Here is a 20864-nt window from a genome sequence, read left to right as displayed (position 1 = left end):
TCAGGTCCACGGCTTCGTATAGCACCCATATAACGGTACATCCCGATATTCGGTATTTTGATGATTTTAGCGACATTATTAACCGGAACTGTTCCAAATTTCGTATTTGAAGTCCGAAATGGGTATTACAGCCTATGATAGAAAATTGCCTATGCTGGTCCCCGTTTCCGTATAGCCCCATACATCGGTACCTCCCGAATTTCGGTATTTTGAAAGTTTCTGCCACAATCAACATTGATAAACATAGTGGTTAAGGGTATAAATAGTTCGGCACGGCCGAAATTACTACTTACTGTCTTAACGATTTTCTTCATTTAAAACCTCACCTGCGCTTCTATGACTTTAAACAAATCAACATAGTGGACAACGAGAACCAGCAATAAAAAGAGGACACATAAGTACGTTAATAAAATATGGAACGCAAACCAAAAAAGTACTGTTCACTATAATAGAGTAAACTTATTTTACGCTGATCAAGAATATATATACTTTGTGGGGTCTAAAATGTATATTTCGAGGTGTTACAAACGGAATGACAAACTTAATATACCCTCCATACTATGTATGGTGGAGGGTATAATAATGCATATATAAGTGCATGGACTCCCGCAAACACAAAGACATAAATAAGACTTATGAGCAGAGCACCCGGTTTGTGATATTCTGGTCAGGAATTTAAATAAAGATTTTTTGGGTGTTAGACAGGTGGGTTTCCACTATTCAAGTGTAGCTCCAAATAATTTACATTATTTTTGTCCTATATGGGGTCGCAACTTTTCAGCGATGTACTCTATTTTCAACCAAAATTATTGGTCACCGAAAGTATATGGGAAATAACCATATGCATTTTTAAGAACAACACAACAGTGTTTTGTTTCTTTTAAGAACAATAATCCAAAATTTTTTATCACTGTTTATAACATAATTTGGATGTTGATAAATTGATCAAACACACATTAATACGCAAAAAGCAAAAAAGTTTGTACTCAAATCATGAATTTCAATAACTCTTGAAGACAAGCAGCATATGGGCACTCGTCATTTCCATGATTTTCTTCTTTTGATCCAATGATTTCAGGTACTCCAAGCGAAGTGTTTCTTAAATTCCGCACAATTGTAGGTAGTTTTTAAACATGAAAAAATCTGCAAAAGTAAAATGTTTAATAATTGTAAACGATGATCTACAAACGTGTACTTACACTTTCCATTGAATTTTGATGAACTGAGCTTCCTGGCATTTGATTTCATTTTACTCCTCAGGTAAGCAAGATTTTCATTGTGAGAAACACTGCAAATGGTCAATATTTTCCAAACATTATCCATTTACGTTGATTTTGTTCTAATGTTAAATAAATTATTGTATAGGGAACCCGAAATTGATTTTGTTCTTTGTTTTGCTATTTAATTCGATTTGAGTAACAGGGATATGGAAATATATTTTCGACATAAGGTGTGTCTGGTTACCCTAAAGTTTGTAACAATTGTTACAAATGTTACTGGAAGTCGTCTGTTAACCCGAAGTTCTGCAAAAGAGAGCGGTTGGAGAGAGAAATTTTGACAGTTCTTTCAGCTAGAGTTTGCAAATTCTTGCTGGAAAAATTTCTTCTTGCAATCTCTTGCAACTCTTCTTCTTCTCATTCATCGACATTCAATCAGATGTTTCTATTGTTTATTTACTTCTTTTTGTGATTTAGTTTTAAAATATTGTTTTGGAATAAGCAAGACTAATTGTTTTTGGAGAACAACTTTACAAAATGTGAAAAACGTAAATGTTAATATGTAATAAGAAAATAAAAGACTATTCCAACATTTTTATTTAAAAAACTTGTAAAATTAGTATTGGTTCCTTTGTTTTAATTCTCCTTATGGGGGACAAATTGGTTTGTTTTGATAAATCAGCTGATTAGTTGCAAGCTTCTGCAGGAATATCGTCTGTTTACTTTTCGCATTTTCCTTGCAAAGAGAAATAAACTACCTTACTCTCTCAGAAAGAAGTTGCTGGACAATTCTTGCTGGAAAAGTAACCAGACACACCTATAATGTAGCACGACCAATGACATCAACGATCACCGTTTGTATGTTTGATGCAGGGCCGCGGTTACATAATGTTGTGTCGAAAGTCGATACAATCTCAAAATCGAATCGATAAATAGCAAAAGAAGAGAACAAAATCAATTTATTGCTCCCTATACAATAATTTTATTTGAAAGGGGCGCGAAGTAATAAACAAAACATTGGAACAAAATATACGTAAATGGATAACGTTTGAAAAATATTGACCATTTACAGTGTTTTTCACAATGAAAATCTTGCTTACCTGAGGAGTAAAATAAAATCAAATGCCAGGAGGCCCAGTTCATCGAAATTCAAATGGAAAGTTTAAGTGCATGTTCGTTGATCATCGTTTGCAAATATTAAGCATTTTTCTTTTGCAGGTTTTTTATATTTGTTAAAAACTACCTACACCTTGTGCGGAATTTAAGGAACACTTCATTAATGTGTGTTTTGATCAATTTTTCAATAACATCCAAATTATGTTTTAAAAACAGTAATAATATTTTATGAATATTTATTAGTAAAATAAAACCAAAAATTTTTGTGTTGTTTTTAAAAATGTATATGGTTATTTCATCTATTCTTACGGTGACCAACATTTTTGGTTGAAAATAGAGTACATTTAGACATCGACTCAAAAGTTGTGACCCCATGTAGGACAAAAATAAATGTAAATTATTTGGAATAGTGGAAGCCTACCTGTCTGGCACGGATTTAAATTCCTGACCAGAATATCACAAACCTCTCTCTATGAGGTTTTGAATGTCGCGCCGTACGAACTCCGCGATAAGAGTCGGCCTATATATGGATCGTGTGCACTGATCATAAGAGTGAATGCACTTATATGTGCATTATTTTGTTTGATTGAATTTAGCCTTGCCTGGTCCCAATTACCCCAAATGCTGCTGTTATTAAAACTTAGTTCAACAAGTTTCCTTTTCTGCCTAAGTGTTAAAATCGAAACTTTAATAGAAAGTGTTTTTATACCCTCCGCCATACTATGGAGGGTATATTAAGTTTGTCATTCCGTTTGTAACTCCTCGAAATTCTCATGTTAGACCCCACAAAGTATATATATTTTGGATCATCGTAAAATTCTAAGTCGATTTATCGATGTCCGTCTGTCTGTCTGTTGTAATTACGCTATCATTCGAACGAAATGAGATAGAAGGCTAAATTTTGCACACATGTTTATTTTGTCAGTAGGCATGTTAAGTTCGTAAATGGGCCATGTCGGCCCACGTTTTCGTATAGCTCCCATATAACTGTACCTCCCAATATTCGGTAATTTCGATGATTTAAGCTACATATTAACCGGAACTGTTCCAAATTTCGTATATGAAGTTCGGAATAGGTTCTACAGCATATGACACAAAATTGCACATTCAGGTCCACGGCTTCGTATAGCACCCATATAACGGTACATCCCGATATTCGGTATTTTGATGATTTTAGCGACACTATTAACCGGAACTGTTCCAAATTTCGTATTTGAAGTCCGAAATGGGTATTACAGCCTATGATAGAAAATTGCCTATGCTGGTCCCCGTTTCCGTATAGCCCCCATACATCGGTACCTCCCGAATTTCGGTATTTTGAAAGTTTCTGCCACAATCAACATTGATAAACATAGTGGTTAAGGGTATAAATAGTTCGGCACGGCCGAAATTACTACTTACTGTCTTAACGATTTTCTTCATTTAAAACCTCACCTGCGCTTCTATGACTTTAAACAAATCAACATAGTGGACAACGAGAACCAGCAATAAAAAGAGGACACATAAAGTACGTTAATAAATATGGAACGCAAACCAAAAAAAGTACTGTTCACTATAATAGAGTAAACTTATGATGCAAGTAGGCTTTAATAATCCAAAATGTTTAATAAAAAAAGATACATAACTATTTTTCAATAATAAAAACGCTAACACTGCAATAAATGAAAAATTTTACCTATTTTCATCGTGTAATGTGATGTGTGCCGCTTTATATCTACTTAAACTATTTATACCCTACACCACATAGTGTTAGTTTGTAACATAGGAGAAGATACATAGGACTGTCCTTAAATGTCAGACTGTCTTTAAATACCAGAATTGCAGGCTACATTTTGAGTTTTTTTTTCTAAAATTTTCAAGCTGTCCCCCCTCTTCAACATTAACCGCCTGGGCCGCCCTTGTGTATAGAACTAAAATCATTTCAATCCAATGAATTGTATTAATTTTCAAATCTTTTAATAATCAATTTATGAAAATAAAAAGTCCGAACACCAAAATTGAATCAAAATCTAATTATTTTGAATTGAAGGAGCGCCAGACATTATTTAATCACACACGCATACAAAGGGTTCATCGACAGCAGCAGTTTGGCAGTAAATGTATGGGCCGCTTACAAAGCATACAAATATTGAAAACCAAAAAAAAAAACATGACAAAAAAGGGTTAATCATGGCAAATGATTCATAAACACTCACACACTTTTCATTACAATTTTCCCTTTACACACCAGGTAAGGAAGGTTTGCACGCTGAAATAAATTTTTAGATCAACAATATTTCATAATAATTATCTATTACCTCACCTTGAATATTCATCTACAATATTTTATTTACATTGCGCTCTCTTCTTTCAAGTGTATTGTTCGGAAAACTAAACATTGATTTTGATGAATTGATCATGTAACATCGGCTCTGTTGTCCAACAAAGAATAGCGCTTATCGCTGTCGATAATCGACTTGAATATCCCTAAACGCGAATAAAGTAACAAAAGCAATGATCGAAATAAAATTTTAGTTCCCTGAACAATACTTTCGAAAAAGGAGAACGCAAAGTAAACAAAATATTGTACGTGAATAGTTAAAGTGAGTTAGCGGATAATTATTAGAAAATATTGTTAATCAGAAATGTATTTCAACGCGTAAACCTTCCTAAACTACTGGGTGAAGGGAAATATATGCATAGATGGATATAAAAAGTGTATGTTAATGTTTATAAATTGTTTGCATTGATTAACCCATTTTTTTTGCCAGATTTTTTGGTTTTTTTTAAAATTGGTAATGCGGCTCATACATTTTACTGCCAAACTGCTGCTGCCGCTGAACATTTCGTGTGCGTGTATGATTAAATAATGTCTAGCGCTTCTTCAATCCAAAAATAATTAGATTTTGTTGGAAATTTTGATGTTCGGAATTTTTTCCAAACATAAAATTTGAAAATAAATACAATTCATTGGATTGGAGGGAATTCAGTTTTATAAATTGTTTTGATCTCTATCCTGCTTGAAAACTCACACATTAGTCATGTTTATGTTGGAGAATTTTCAAATAAAAAATCATAAAGGATGTTATTCTGAGGAGTTTGGCTTATCTCTATTTTAGTAAAAACTCTAGAATTTTTTTGCAGTGGTTGAAATTGTTGTCCTGATCACAGGAAAGTACTTTTTTCGTGGGAAACGGCCTGGCTTTCCGGAACCGATAACTACAATATGGGTATCGTTGGAAAGCTTATTTTGAACAAGTAGTAACATGGCGGTATTATTTCTATCGCTTTAGGAGATATTTCCAAAATACCTGTTTTCAAAATGGGTTTTTTTGTAAAACACTACCCATTATGGGGTTTCGCAATATTGGTACCAAATTAAATCGTACCTTTTAACCTTTCCAAAATGGTATAACATAAAATATGGCCAAAGGTCGGCCAACTTAAAAATGTAATGAATATAGATATACTTTGGATCCCGTAGCCTGTGTTGGAAATACCCCAGAGGAGAAAATCTCAAGTCACGGCCGAAGGCCTGCCACCTAAAAAGATATTGAATAGGACTGTTTCCGTCGAAAAATGAAGCTGAAATCTTTAAAATACCAACAATCGGGTGGTATTGTTGTGTGGGGGATATATCAAAGAGTGGACCGATATAAGCCATTTTCGAACTAAAACTAAGTTTGGTCAAAAAACTACTGTGAGCCGAATTTGGGCCAGATCTGGGGCTCCGTTTGAGAGTTGTCGAGCTCACCAGCCAGCCAGACAGACGGACGGACATTGCTAAAGCGACTCCAAATTGTCTGAAACGGGTTTACTCTTAACACGTGTGGGGTCTAACACTATTATTTCGAATTGGGACATTTTCATCGTATGAGGGGATAAAAACGAAAAGAGTTAAATGTCTTTTGGGAGCTCCAGCTTTGATCGGGCTGAAATTTTTGCCATAGTTAGTCCTCAGCTTCCTGACCACAACGACATACATATTTTCGAGGGGAAGTCCATACTTCCCGAGAAATGGGCCTTGACTTTTCGGAAAATCACCATTATTACTGCTATAACAATATGCATATCATTTTAAAGCTCACGAAGAGTACTTTATAATGCGGACAATATAGAAGAGTTAATAATAGTGATATATATCAAAAAGTCAGGATACAGTTCTCGGGAAGTATGGACTTCCCCCAGAAATATCAATATCGTTGTGATCAGGAAGCCAAGGACTTACTATGGTAAAAATATCAGCCCGATCCGAGAGGAGCCCATTATAAACCCAAAGGTACTATTGTAGGAAATTTCCTAAAAGTCAAGACCCATATCCCGGGAAGTATAGACTTCCCCCGGGAAACCTATATATTGTTGTGATCATGGTCCCGGAGACTACCCCACCTCCAATCTTACTCCATCTTTTATAATAAATAATTTGTTTCTTATGCTTAATTAACTGTGCAGTTACTTACATTTTAATACTTCTTCAGCAGACGCACCGATTTCTATAAAACCTCCTGGTTTTCTTCTTTTTATAAGAGAGGGAAGACACACTTGCTCTTCAAAACGTCTTTTTTTAATTCTGCAGCAACTTTATTTTAAATTTTTTCTTTTATTTTTATAATTGGAAATTGCGCTATAAACTGTAAAAACCACTCCGATTTATTTCACACAGTAACAACGAATGACGCGCTTTTGAAAAACTTGCATAATATGGCTTCACGCAACATTAAACTACAACACTGTTGCCTATGAAAAATATCAACAGAGATGTATTTTTCATGCCGAAACCTTCGGTCCGAAATCGACTCGATTTAAAGAAATCATGATATAAGCCCCAATGTTTTCCCCTTTAGCAGAAGGAACCAAGTAAAATGAATCTCATGTCAACTTTGAAAAGATAAAAATCTTAAAATATGTGAAAATCTAACAACATTAAAAAAATTTAAAGATGTATGCATATATCCTGTGTGGATTTATAAATATTTTGTAGCTTTGTTCCAGTACTGCAAGAAGTTACTAATTTTTTTATTTTTCTCGATAACATAAAGGAATTGTATCTTAGTAAAAATTTTAGATTCTTGCAAACAAAAATTAAGAGAGAATGAACTAGGTAACTATGAATTACATATAGCGTCGTATGAATGGGTTTATTCGTGTACCCGCTTTACTTTTTGTGTTCTATGAGTTCATAAAATCGAGTCGATTTTGCACCGCAAGTATAAACGCGCCTAATTTACTTTCTTTTGTTTCTGGATTTTTACGCAAATTTCAGCAAATTGACAACATAAGAAAATAGTGTATACTTTCATTTTCAGGCATACCAAATACTTTAAATCATAAATAAAATGAAATCGTTTGGTATGCAAATATAATAGTCCATTTATATTGAAGTTCTTTATCAGGACTTAGCGCATTATCGGGTTTTATTTTCTTAATTTCATCAAAATCAGCCAGATTTGTCATACAAAATGAATCTTTACTTATTTTAAAACCGGCACAAATCCTCAAATGCAACACTGTTTTTTAAACATAAATCTGAACACTTCCAAAAAATCAAAAGTAACACTTCATATGAGTTAACGTTATATTTTGCATTTTGAGTTATCACAAAGAAAATACTAATTTTGCAGTAATAGTACGTTAACACTAACTGGGTCAAGGTTAAACTTGTCAAATCATTTGCATACACGTCAAATAAACCGACATGAAGAAAGTTAAACTACAAAACCTCATGTGAAAAAATAAGCAAAATAAGGAAATAAAGTAGCAATGATTCCTACAGAAATCAAATAATGCGTATTCAAATGTTGAGATATGCTCTGTCTTAAAACTACAGGGTAGTATACCCTATTGTAGACTTATTTTTGCCGATAACATAAAGAAAAAAATGTTATTTTCAGATTCTGGAACATATCAAAAATTTAAGGATTTGTTGCTTAAACATCATAAACGTTATCTAATTCTGCGATATTTGTACGGGATTTTTTAAAATCTAGTGGAGATTTTATTCCGTATAACTGAGCTATAAATCCTAAAAAAGATCCAAAGTTTGGTTTTGTCTTCGGCAAAAAATACAACACTGTTGACACTTTTGCATGCAGTGTTGTAAAACCTTTAGCATATTTTGATGTCATAAGTGACAACAGTGTTGTATTTCCACGTCGTGGTCGGAACGTAACGGAAGAATGTGATAACTTGTTATTGTAGTAAACATTTGTGGGTTTTTGCACATTCTAGTACATAGCAATTGCAAGTCCAAATCTACATTAGTTTATCGGTGAGAGAGTTTATAGTACGTTTACAACTGACTGGGTTAAGCCACTGAATTAAGGTTTAAAAAATAAACCCAAATTGGGGTGGTTAACCTCTGTCTCCATCCAATTGACAATTGGAGGTAAAAAAACTTGTTTGAGTTATTAGACTAATCTTCACAAATTTTCCACAGTCGCACTTTGGTTGGCTTTCGCTTTGTTTTTTATGATTAAATTAGTCCGAAGCTTATTCCGTAATATTTAAACGACTACACTCAATATGTATATTTCATAAATTTCATGTGATTTTTCTGTGATTATTGCAAAAAACAAAATAAAACTAGTAAGCAAAGGCTACAGTCGGGCGGGGCCGACCGTATAATACCCTACAACACTATAATAAGCCATACAGTTTATATAGGAATGATACTCGAACGCATCTTCAAGATAGAGTGATAAATAATTTTTCGTGTAGTAGGCTTTAATCTATTTTTTATATCCAATTTAAAAATTGATGTTGGACTCAAATGCTGCTCGTTTCGAATTATCCTATATCTAGAAAATGGCAAAAGTAAAACATTATTGTTTTTTTAACCGAAACCATGTGGACATGCTCATTTTCGTAGCATTAACCCATATTTACCCCCTCTGTATCTCCAAATATAGACTCTTCTACATGATTTGCTTTTCTTTCAACGAAATCTGCATAAAATGCCAGAAGTTCGTCTTTTGTATATTTGTAATTCCGCCTGGAAGTTATTTTCAGGATTTCGGTAAAATGAAAATGTTCGTATTTTTCGCACAAAAATAGTCGTCCATTCTACCCGCTGTCCTGAACTCTAACCTGATGCGATATTTCGTGTTCTTTGGTCTCTTATTGTGCCCTTTTTAACGGCTGCAAAATCAGAAAAATTTTTAGTTGCTGGCCCATTTCAGCCACTAAATATATTGCGGAAATCTTCAATAACAATAGGCCTAACATTTTTGAGCCTAACCCTACCCTCGTGAAAATTTTCGTGAAGATCGGACGATAATTACAATCTGTATATTATAATCCCAACCTGTGTTGCAAGGTAAAAAAATATTAGAAAATGTATACTTCAATATTGTAAGTCAAAATGAGAAAATCACATGCGATAAAAAATATGAAAAAAATAAAAAAATATCACAAAATATTACAAAATATTACAAAATGCATATTATCGTCATTATTGACATCTTTTTATGCGAAACAACAAAAAAAAACATTGACAAGATTTGTCAAAATCTGTCCAGCCATTCTTGAGATATAAGCGCTCAAACTAACATCCATTTCCATTTTATATATAAATTCTACATATTTCGCTATATATACCTGATATCATTACTATCAACATCTATGTAACGGTCAGAATTGACCTTCTCGTCTATTTGTGATTTTGCCGGGACTAAAATATTCGCGGTTTATTGAAAAATTTGATTTTTTCAACACAAAATTCGGGGTCTATTTCACCCGCTAAATATTATCCGATGTCCACCAAAATTAAAAGATTTCTGGCCAATGCTAAGCTCTAGCCCCATGCTAAATTTCGCTTGGTCTATAATTGCGACCTGTATAGCCACTTCAAAATCAGACATTTTTTCAGTATTTGGTCCATTTCAACCCCTAAACATGTGGCGATCATCTCCAAAAACAATAGGCTTCTATTCTGACCCTAACCTCACCTTCGTGCAAAATTTCGTGAGGATCGGACCATAATTGCGACCTGTAGCGTGAATACAAATTAACATGGACAGACGGACAGACGGACGGACGTACATACATAGCTAGATCGACTCAGCTTGGCGAGCTAGGAAGATCCATATAACACATAGTGTTGTAGGGTATAAATATGCAGCATTCTGTTACAGATTTTATGTTTTCTTTGTCAGAATTGAAATAATTTTCCATTAATTTGCCAACGTTCGTGTTAGGATGTTTATGCGTTAAAGAAAACATGCAGGCAGTCCAAAGTTGTCACTTCCAGTAGTAGTGAACGGCGTCAAATATTGTAGAAAATTGGTTGAAACTCGGCAACCCTACCGGAGTAAACATACATTTTTTTGCAAATAAAATGAATAAATACAATGTTTGCAGGCTAAACATTAAAAAAACTATTTTTTTTTAGAATGAGAAATAGTTAAAATACCATAGGAGCATAAAAAGTACATTTGTATATTTTGTGTCCCCAAAGAGATCATGTCCCCAGAGAGTTCACAGCATATAAAAAAATTTGGGGACTGTCCCCAACATGGCAAACTGTCCTCAAAGAGGTCAAATCCTCCAAAAACTGTCCCCAAACAATGCGGCAGACATATATATATATATATATATATATATATATATAATATATATATATATATATATATTATATATATATATATATATATTATATATATATATATATATATATATATTATATATATATATATATATATATATATATATATGTGTGTCTTTCTTTATGTACATTTGCGAAGAAAACATACCTACAAAGCCGAGGAAGAACAAAACCCTGATAGTGACGAGTACGTGTATGGTAGTGACGAGTACGAGTACGTGTATGTACAGAAGCACAATTTAAGCAACTCATCCAAGTAATGCCGTTGTTGAAGAATTTATTACTGCAATTACTGGCTACAAAGGCATTGAATCTATTGCAGATGCCGATGCTCTTAAAGGGTTGCAGTTATTATTAGAAGATTATGCTGCCAACTGGTGGATTGGTGTAAAGAACGCAGTCGCCACTTTTGATGAGGCCATAAAATTGATCAAGAAATCATTTTCGCCACCGGTATCTGATGCCGTATATTTTCAACCATACTCGAGTCAAAGCAACAACAAAATGAGCTCACGGACGCATTTGTGGGTAAACAACAATTACTGTTTGTATAGCTGGCCGTCCCTGTGTCCGAAGAGATTCAGCTCAACATTTTGTATGGTTTGCTCAACATAAATATCAGAGGACGTGTGCATAGAGAAAGTATAAAAACGTTTGAAGATCTGCTAGCTACCTGCAGAGAGGCTGAATTAGCTCTGCTCGAAACGCACAAGCAGCAAAATGTACAAACTGAGACAGAACTTGTGCGCTGTCGTTTCTGTCGCAAGCCTGGTCAGCAAAGATGTGTATTTGAAGCTGAAGAAGTGTGAGTTAAAATAAGAACAACAGCAAGACGTTTGTGTGAGGACTTTGCCGAAACAACTTCAAAATGCGAGTACCACACAGCAGCGAAGAACACCAACAATAACGTGCTAAGGTTGTGGTGCGCCTGGTGTTTATCGTTCCAACTGCACAAAATGTAGCAACAACAAAAAGAATAGTCCTCAACCTCTTTCTTTTAATACTATTGCTACTGAAATGATTGGCCGACTCTACCAACAACTCATGTGGAAATATTTGGGTTACTTGGCGAAGCAGTTTTCGACACTGGTGCAAAGGTAAGCGTTGCTAGCTTGAACCTTGCAAACATTTTAAAAGAAAACGGATGCCAGTTTCAACCAATAAATGCTGAAGTAAGTCTGGCCGATGGTTCGACAAGAACTTGGGTAGTGGAATCGACCATCTGTGATATTATGATTAGCAATAGAAAGAAGAAAATCCGACTGCTATGTCTCCCTAACGCTACTTAAAATCGCGCTCTGATTGGAACCGATTTCATGGAACAATCCGGCATTATTTTGAATATGGCACAACGTTATTGGTACTATGAAGAGGAACCAAGGAAGAAATATTCTTTTACCAATCATTTGGAAATGCAAGTGTTTTCTGTAGATGTCAAAGCTCATCATGATTCTCCAACAACTAAAGCAATCAGTGGAATGACAAAATTCACTGAATATGTTGAAGGAAGCAAGGTTTCACCTCTACCATCTACACCAGATGTACTGAAAGAAATACAAAATATTCCGACTACCACGCGAGAATGTTTTGCTTCGAAGTCTGTGAGAGCTGGAACGTCACATGCTATGGAAATCAACAATGAGTATTCTCCTCACTCCATGCAAAACATATTTCGTGCTGCCATTCCAACAGATCAGACTACTCCAAGTAACACTTCAAGGCGATTCGGACCGCCAGTAAAGGCTCGACCAACTGAAGGAGATGCATATCTAGACAGCATATTCGTACCGCTGTACAATATTGAAGCACGAATGCTCTCATTGCAGGTCTGCTCCAGGGGGAGAACCCTGAACATACAAGGAGACTGTCCACCACGCATCTGGCGAAATCACCAAACAAACTCAACCCGGAATAATCCTAAGGCAAGAGGAAGACCAAAACAAAAGTCATACTGATGCTTCGTCGGGACGTCTTCAGCATCAGAGGGGGAGACTGAAGCAACCCGTTTTATTTTTATATATTTATATTTAATCCCAAATAATGCAACCTTGAATTCTATTTAAATCAGTACTATTATAGACAACTTAGCCATTACGTTATTAAATAACTGCGTTCTAGACGACAGTTTAGCTTCTCAAACATAGAACCTAAGTAATAATGAATTTCAATAAATCACTCATACAGCGATCTCCATTCTAACATGTTACATAACCATCAGATAAGATTGTTGTGAACAAGAATGAAGTAGTACTCATACAGTGATCTCCATTCTAACATGTTACATCGTAACCATGGAACTGATGAGCTAAGATATGCTTAGTTATCTGCCAGACATAAGCCAGTTTTGGAAGGCAATAACTGCTTGGTACTAGGTATTTACATGCCCACCATGAGCTATGGAGAATGACACCCTCCACTCGAATATTAGGAGAGTGTCACAGTTCCATAATTTTTTTCTTATGGTAATCTTGTAATGTCAAAACACATATATAGGTTTTGTCTGAGTATGTATTATTTCGAATAATAAACAAAATAAGATTGTAATCATATTAGGAACTCGATATTTTAAAAAATCTGAAGGGCTAAGTCATCCAAAGCGTTTACGCCGAACGGAATATCAGCGGTTCCCGAAACCTGGAAAATAGGCACGACAGTTAAGCTAATGAAACCTGGGAAGGGCATCAGCAAAGGCGAACCTTACAGGTCAATTTCGAATTTGTCGCCAATAGCAAGTACTCTTGAGGCTTTAATCCTCCCCAGCATCAAATAAAGTTAGTTAGCAACTGGAAACATCAGCACCGATTGCGCCCACAACGCTGTACCACAAATGCATTGCACACCACAAATATTAGTCGCGGACCATAGAACAGTATTGTTCGAGGACGTTGACAACACTACACCCGACCGTTGGTGAAACGACGGAAAGCCAATTATGTGTGTGGACGCCGGTCGTAAAGTAAAATAGGGAGTTCCGCAATGTGAGATGATATCTCTGGAACAGCTTAACTTCTACCTTTCTGGAATTGCGCGCCCTCCCGACCGCATCCTATGCGGATGACTGTACGATCTTGACGTCGGGCCTTTCGTTCATGACATGGGCGCCAATAAGGAAACCTTGTTAACCTCTTATTGAGTACCTGCTTTTCTGTTACAGTGTAAGGCATCCATTGTATGACGCCTCAGGAAGGTCATACATGGTCTAGAGAGAGAGAGAGAGGTCCAACGATACAAGCGAGAGTCTCTATATCAGACAATCTAAAAGGCAGGTCTGAATAGCATTCATAATGATGCAGTGGCCGATGTAGTTAGCCATCCATCCTCGGAGTCCAAGGACATCGACCGAAGGACATCGGTTGCCTAGACATATCAGGGTAGTTTGAGCCCAACTACGTTCAGGACGGTGTAGCCGTTTCAATTTATATTACAGTTGCAATAAGAGCAGAGACGATGGTAAAAAAGTTACATATATATTATGTGTACAGAATAAAAACCAACAAGTAAAAAAGCTGTAAGTTCGGCCGGGCCGAACTTTCAATACCCTCCACCATTAAATACAAATTTGGCAATTTCCAAAAAAAAGAATATAAAATTCGTGAAAAATTCTGTTAAAATCTTAAAAATACCGAATGTCATACGGTATATGGGGCTATACGAAGACGTGGACCTACATGACCCATTTTCTGTTTTATGCTGCAGTATCAATTACGAATTTCAAATACCAAATTTGGAACGATTCCGTTAAATAATGCCGCTAAAATCATCCAGTACGAACTTCAAATACCAAACGTGAAACGATTCCGGTAAATAATGTCGCTAACATCATCAAAAACCCTAAAACCGGGGGTACGGTATATGGGGCTATACGAAGACGTGGACCTACATGGCCCATTTTCTATTTATGCTGCAGTATCTATTACGAATTTCAAATACCAAATTTGGAGCGATTCCGTTAAATAATGCCGCTAAAATAATTAAAATACCGAATACCTGTGGGTACCGTTATATGGGGGCTATACGAAGACATGGACCTGCACAGAAAATTGTCTGTCTTAGGCTGTAGTATCAATTTCGAACTTTAAATGCCAAATTTGAGACAATTCCGGTGAATATCATCAAAATACCGAATATCGGGAGGTACCGTTATATGGGGGCTATACAATAACTTGGACCTACATGGCCCATTTACGAACTTAACCTGCCTACTGGCAAAATATACATGTGTGCAAAATTTTAACCTTCTATCTCAATTTGTTCAAAAGATAGCGTGATTACAACAGCAGACAGACGGACAGACAGACAGACACACAGACGGACATGGCTAAATCGTCTTAGAATTTTACGCTGATCAAGAATATATATACTTTGTTGGGTCTGACATGAGTATTTCGAGGAGTTACAAACGGAATGACAAAATTAATATACCCTCCATAGTATAGTGGAGGGTATAATATATAGTAATGGAATTCTCATCACAAAATAATATAAAAGAAATGATGAGCAAGGTGAAGAGACATCGAGTGAAAGAGAATGTTCTCGATGATGAAAACAATAACCCAACAAACAAATACATTTCGGTAAACGATGAACCCACGGCGGATAATATGCATATCTAACGGATGGCTAAATCCCAAGCAAGGAAGAATCGAGGGAGATATGTGCGGTGTAAAGATAATAATAAATAACCTATGAGGTATTGAAATGATCTCAAGGGATCAATAAATAGCATACAATTTTCCGAAATTTATTAAAAATTAATTCTATGAGTACAATATTGGAAACTTTTTATGAAGCTGGGGAACAAATAAATACCAAAAAAGTTTACATAATAAATACCGGAAATGCAAAACGGTAGGCAAAGAAGTACTTTACAAAAGTTTTAATAATCAACTCCATAAATGGAAAACCACAAAAACATCTGGAAACCATAAATCAGCTAACTAAAAAGAAGAGTAGCATTAGAGTCAAAACTCTCAAAAATTTAGAAACAAAGCACTGAAAAAACCGAAAACTTCGCAGAGCTAGTATAAAAACCACTGAGTGAAAAATGACGCTTAAATCATCAACATACTAAATATAGAAAGTTACCGTTTTATGGGGGCTATACGAAGAACCAGACTTGCAAATGCTATTATCTGTCATACACTGTAGTACCCATTAGGAACTTTAAATACGAAATTTGAAACAATTTCGGTAAGTAATGTCGCTAAAATCATCAAATACCGAATATAAGTAGACACAGTTATGTGGGGACTATGCTAATATTTAGACCTACATTGATAGTTCTATGCAAGGATGTTTCTTACATAATGAGAACACATTCGGCAAACTTTACTGCAAAATAGTTTTAAAGCTGCGACTTAAACACCCAAAAAGCCTGTCGGTACAGTTACATGGGCTATAGAAAACGTGGACGTATATATCCCATTTTCAAAAGCAAGAGCCTTCCTATCTTAATTCGTTTTGACTGCGGCGTGATCACGGAGAGACGACGAACGGACTAGGTTAAATCGTCTTAGAACTTTACGCTGATCCAGAATATATATACTTTGTTGGGTCTTAAATTATTATTTCGATGAGTTACAAACGGAATGACGAACTTAATTACCCTCCATACTATGTGTGGTGGAGGGTATAAAAAATACCACTTAAATGAAATTCGTTACATGGTAGATATAGGAACGCCAGTACCTGCATAGTCAAGTTTTTATCATGGGTTGTTGTACCCATTAGGACCTTCATATACGAAATTTTTTATTTGTTGTGGTGCCCATCACGAACTTTTAATACGAAACTTAAAACAATTCCGGTCTATAATGCATATAATTTCATAAAAATACCGAATACTGGGTATGTAGCGTTATATAGTTGCTATACGAAGACGTGGAACTGCATACGAAATTTTTCGTCATAACGCTATACAAAAACGTGGACCGACATGCCACTTGGAACTGGCGATAAAGCATCAGAATCGGAGGTACCTCCCAAAAATTTAGAATTTATATGCACATATTTGTTGATCGATTACAGATACAGTCTCCAAATTTGATATGCGTAACGTAGTTTGGAACAAAAATAAATTTGAAAATTGTATTGAAATCGGTACAGATTTAGATATAGCTCACATATATTGTTTCGTCCGATTTCATGTATTTGATGCATTACGTATGGTGTACGCCACATTCCAATGGAATTTGGAATGTAAGATCAAATTTGTTCAAAAAATTTGTTTGTTATATTGAAATCGGTTCAGATTTGGATATAGCTCATATATATTTTTGCCCGATTTCATATATTTGTTGCACCAAATACAATATGTATGTTATATTTTAATGAAATTTCGAATGAGTGACGTTATTTGTTAAAAAAATAAATTAGTCAAATTATATTCAAATCGATACAGATCTGCATATAGTTCCTATATATATTTTCGACTGTCAAATTATATTGAAATCGGTTCAGATTTGGATATAGCTCCCATATATATTTTCTGCCGATATCACACATTTGATGCACCAATCACGATACGTATGTCCGACTGCATTGAAATTCGGCATGAGTGACTATATTTAGTACAAAAATAGATTTGTCAAGTTATATTCAAATCGGTTCAGATTTGGATATAGCTCCCATACATATATTTTCGGCCGATTTTACATATGTGATATTTCGCGTTGGGTGCACGCGATATGTATGTCCGATTCTAATGAAATTCAAAATGTGTGGCGGAATTTGGCACAGATATAAATTTTGCAAATTATATTGAAATCGGTTAAGATTTAAATATAACAGATACATTTTCGACCGATGTCGTTTATTCGATGCTTCAAATACGATAGGTTGTATAATTGCAATCACATTTGTAATGCAATGAGACGGAATTTAGTACATAAAATTGTCAAATTATATTGAAATCGGTTCGGATTTGGACATAGGTCCACAATATATTTTCGACCGATTTCACATATTTGATGCACCAAACACGATACTTAAGTCCGATTGCAATAAAATTCGGCATGAGTGACTAAATTTGGTACAAAAATAAGTTTGTCAAATTATATTCAAATCGGTTAAGGTTTGGGTATATCTACCACACAAATTTTTCTGCCGATCTCATGTATGTTATGTGCCAAACACGATTTGTATGTTCGATTCCAATGAAATTCAGAATGTGTGTCGGAATTTGATTACAATAATACTTTTTTTCAAATCGGCTAATATGGGTATCTACATTTAGGAAATTAGTTAAATATCAAAATATGAAACCAAAAAAATGGCTTTATGCCGGTGGGAGTAAAACGCCGAATGCGTCGAGCAGTGAACCGTAGGGGGGAAATATAAAAAGAAATAAAACACAAGAGTTTTTTCTTAATATATGTAACTATTTATTGCTAGTTTGGTTGGTAACGATATTACCTGTGGCAACAATATACCCTTCTATGTACAACGATATGTGCTTTGCAAACGATATTGCCGATATTGTCTGTCCGAATGACAGCGAAATACTACTTGATGTCTAAAGGAGGCGGCAAAACAAGTGACAACTAATTACTCGTTAAAACGTCAAAGGCGCTAGCACAACTTTGCAATAAACCGTAGCGCGTACATTTTAACGAATAATTAAGGACCAAACTAGGGGTCAATAAAAAGTTATATTTAATGTAATTCTAAATTAAACATGCCGACCCCCTTGAAACATTAAAGCCTGTTTCAACACAATTAAACTTAATCTAATTTAGTTCCAATAATAGGTACGGGATGCATAGTGCAGTGTGAGCTTTTTGATCGAACAAAATGTAGGAAATGGAAACGCAGATGAATCTGCAGTAACAGATTCGGGATCCAACTCCGCTACAACGATAACATGAAGCCGCAGATGAATCTGCAGTAACAGATTCGGACTTCAATCAAGCTATTTTATTACACGAAATATAATACTTTGAAGCCGCAGATGAACCTGCAGTTACAGATTCGGACTTCAGTCGAGCTACGTTTTTTCCCGAAAGGATATTCGCTAGGCCGATTTCACGCGGAGGTCGTTTTACAAAATTGTTTACAGATTTTAATTTCTCTTTATGATTTCCATCTGATAAATTGGTTTTTATGAACTTAATCAGGTTCCTCTTCGAAATTTTGTTTAGCGATTTCAAACAAACAAATTTAGATTTTGAATTTTCGACTCCAACCCATATGGAGGATGTACATATTGAGGGACGAAAAACTGGGGTTGCAGCTGACAACAACGATTTTGACGAGCTTGCCTGAGCTTTTGTAGTCAAAACCGGAATCGAACTATTCGGTTTTAATGACTCGCGACGTAATAACGTGTGATGACGTTGACCACATTTCGAACAACTATTTTTACTAGTACAATTTACTAGTTTATGTCCCTTTACCAAACAATTTATACAATGTTCGTGGCGCTTGACGAATGCAAATCTATTTGCGGGGAATAATTCCTTAAATTTTGAGCAAAAATGAAGTCGATGGCATTTCTGTCGACAAAGAGAACATGATTTTGCAACAGAAGGGGGAGACGAACATTTAGATTTGGACTTGCTAGCGGTATTAAGCGAATTTGAATTATGCAAAAGAATGGATTTCTCTCTATAATTTTCCAAACGTGTCTAAATCTTCCTACGAAGAAAGAGCCGATTTGTTTTTAATACCTTGTTCCCATAGTACAAGCGTTTCTTTTGGCAAACATTGAAGGCAGAGAAACACCAGTATCGGATCCCATTGATCTGTGGGAACGTTGTAGGTCGACATTGAAAATATGCAACTGTTTATTCCCCTTCGGATCTCTTTTAGACCCGATGCAGTTTCTTTTAGAAGAATTGGAAGACTATACAACGACTTTAGTTGATGATGAACCAATATTCGAATATTGTTGTATTCATCATTTAATGCTTTCCATGCGAAAGCGAAACCACGGTTAGTTAGAGGAAACTGCGAAACGATTTTCAGAACTTCTCCAGCAGTTTTATTAAGCAAATAGAACATGCGTTCGACATCACTCAACCTGGTATTATTTATATATACGGCACTAAACAAATCCCGAAAGGAAGACCAAGAAGAAAAATCTCCCTCAAAAGTATCAATATCAATAGGGGGCAGTGCCATATTGTGAACGATATCACAACCAGAAGAAATATTTGCGGTCATATGTTCCTGCGATTCAGGAACCAAAAGAGATTGAGCCGATTGCTCTTGATTTTTATCCGCGTTTTTAATCAAATTTTTAATACACAACGAGTTTTTATAATTTTTCTATTAATTGTGGCCATAGTGCTGGAGTAAATGTTTAAAGAAACATTTTATTTACTTTCTGCCAAATGCAGATATTCTTTTGTAACATTTTCCGAATTTTCTAGAGACGCAACGATTTATTTACTGATTGCCATAGTTTTTCTAACTCGCTCTTCCTTTCCTCTAAAAAACTAATATCTGTACCATGATCTTCTATTGCACCGATTTGTGCACCAAATTCTATCAGAGCGTCTGAGTCTCTTATGAAATTTTGCAGGGCAGTGAAGGCCATAACTATAGCAAGAAACACCGAACCAATTTGGGGAAAAATAGAAAAATAAATAAAATAACAATTTTATTTTATTTATATAATTGTCAAAATGACCGCTTATAGGGTGTGTTAATTTTTAAAAGATCGAAAACAACAACAAAAATTAAATACACTATAGTATTTATATTAATCTAACTTTAATAATAACATTAATTTTACACCCAATGCCAACTAATATAATAAACCAAAGTGACCGACCAACGTAGTGTAGCTACTTAACCTAAACGGACACGACAGAAAGAGGAATACACAAAAATATTCTTCCTTCGTTTGTTATGTTCGTTCACTGATCTAACAATGCACAAACAACAAGTGCTGATCAGAGAACGACGACAAAGCAAGCAAACGGCGGTGGGGGTTCAAACAGTGTTGT

The 20864-nt window shown here is 35.2% G+C and overlaps 2 protein-coding genes and 1 long non-coding RNA gene across 6 annotated transcripts in view; 2 read left to right on the top strand and 1 right to left on the bottom strand.

Annotated features, from left to right (window-relative positions):
- Positions 1 to 6974, bottom strand: part of LOC101900767 (uncharacterized) — a 38486-nt gene extending 31512 nt beyond the window's left edge. The window contains exon 1 of the mRNA XM_059126815.1: positions 6773 to 6974. The gene's annotated coding sequence lies outside the window, so the exon portion shown is untranslated. The remainder of the gene's footprint in view (positions 1 to 6772) is intronic.
- The window catches only part of LOC101896953 (hemicentin-1), a 1222160-nt gene that overhangs the window by 722624 nt on the left and 478672 nt on the right, over positions 1 to 20864 (top strand). The window lies entirely within an intron of this gene.
- Positions 4642 to 5400, top strand: LOC131804239 (uncharacterized). The gene is made up of 2 exons (XR_009343000.1): positions 4642 to 5030; positions 5084 to 5400. It is a non-coding gene; the product is annotated as an uncharacterized LOC131804239 (long non-coding RNA).

This window comes from Musca domestica, unplaced genomic scaffold (assembly GCF_030504385.1).
Source record: "Musca domestica strain aabys unplaced genomic scaffold, Musca_domestica.polishedcontigs.V.1.1 4, whole genome shotgun sequence".
Taxonomy (NCBI): Eukaryota; Metazoa; Arthropoda; class Insecta; order Diptera; family Muscidae; genus Musca; species Musca domestica.
The sequence above is the reverse complement of the archived record's forward strand: the minus strand, read 5'-3'. Positions and strand labels throughout refer to the sequence as shown.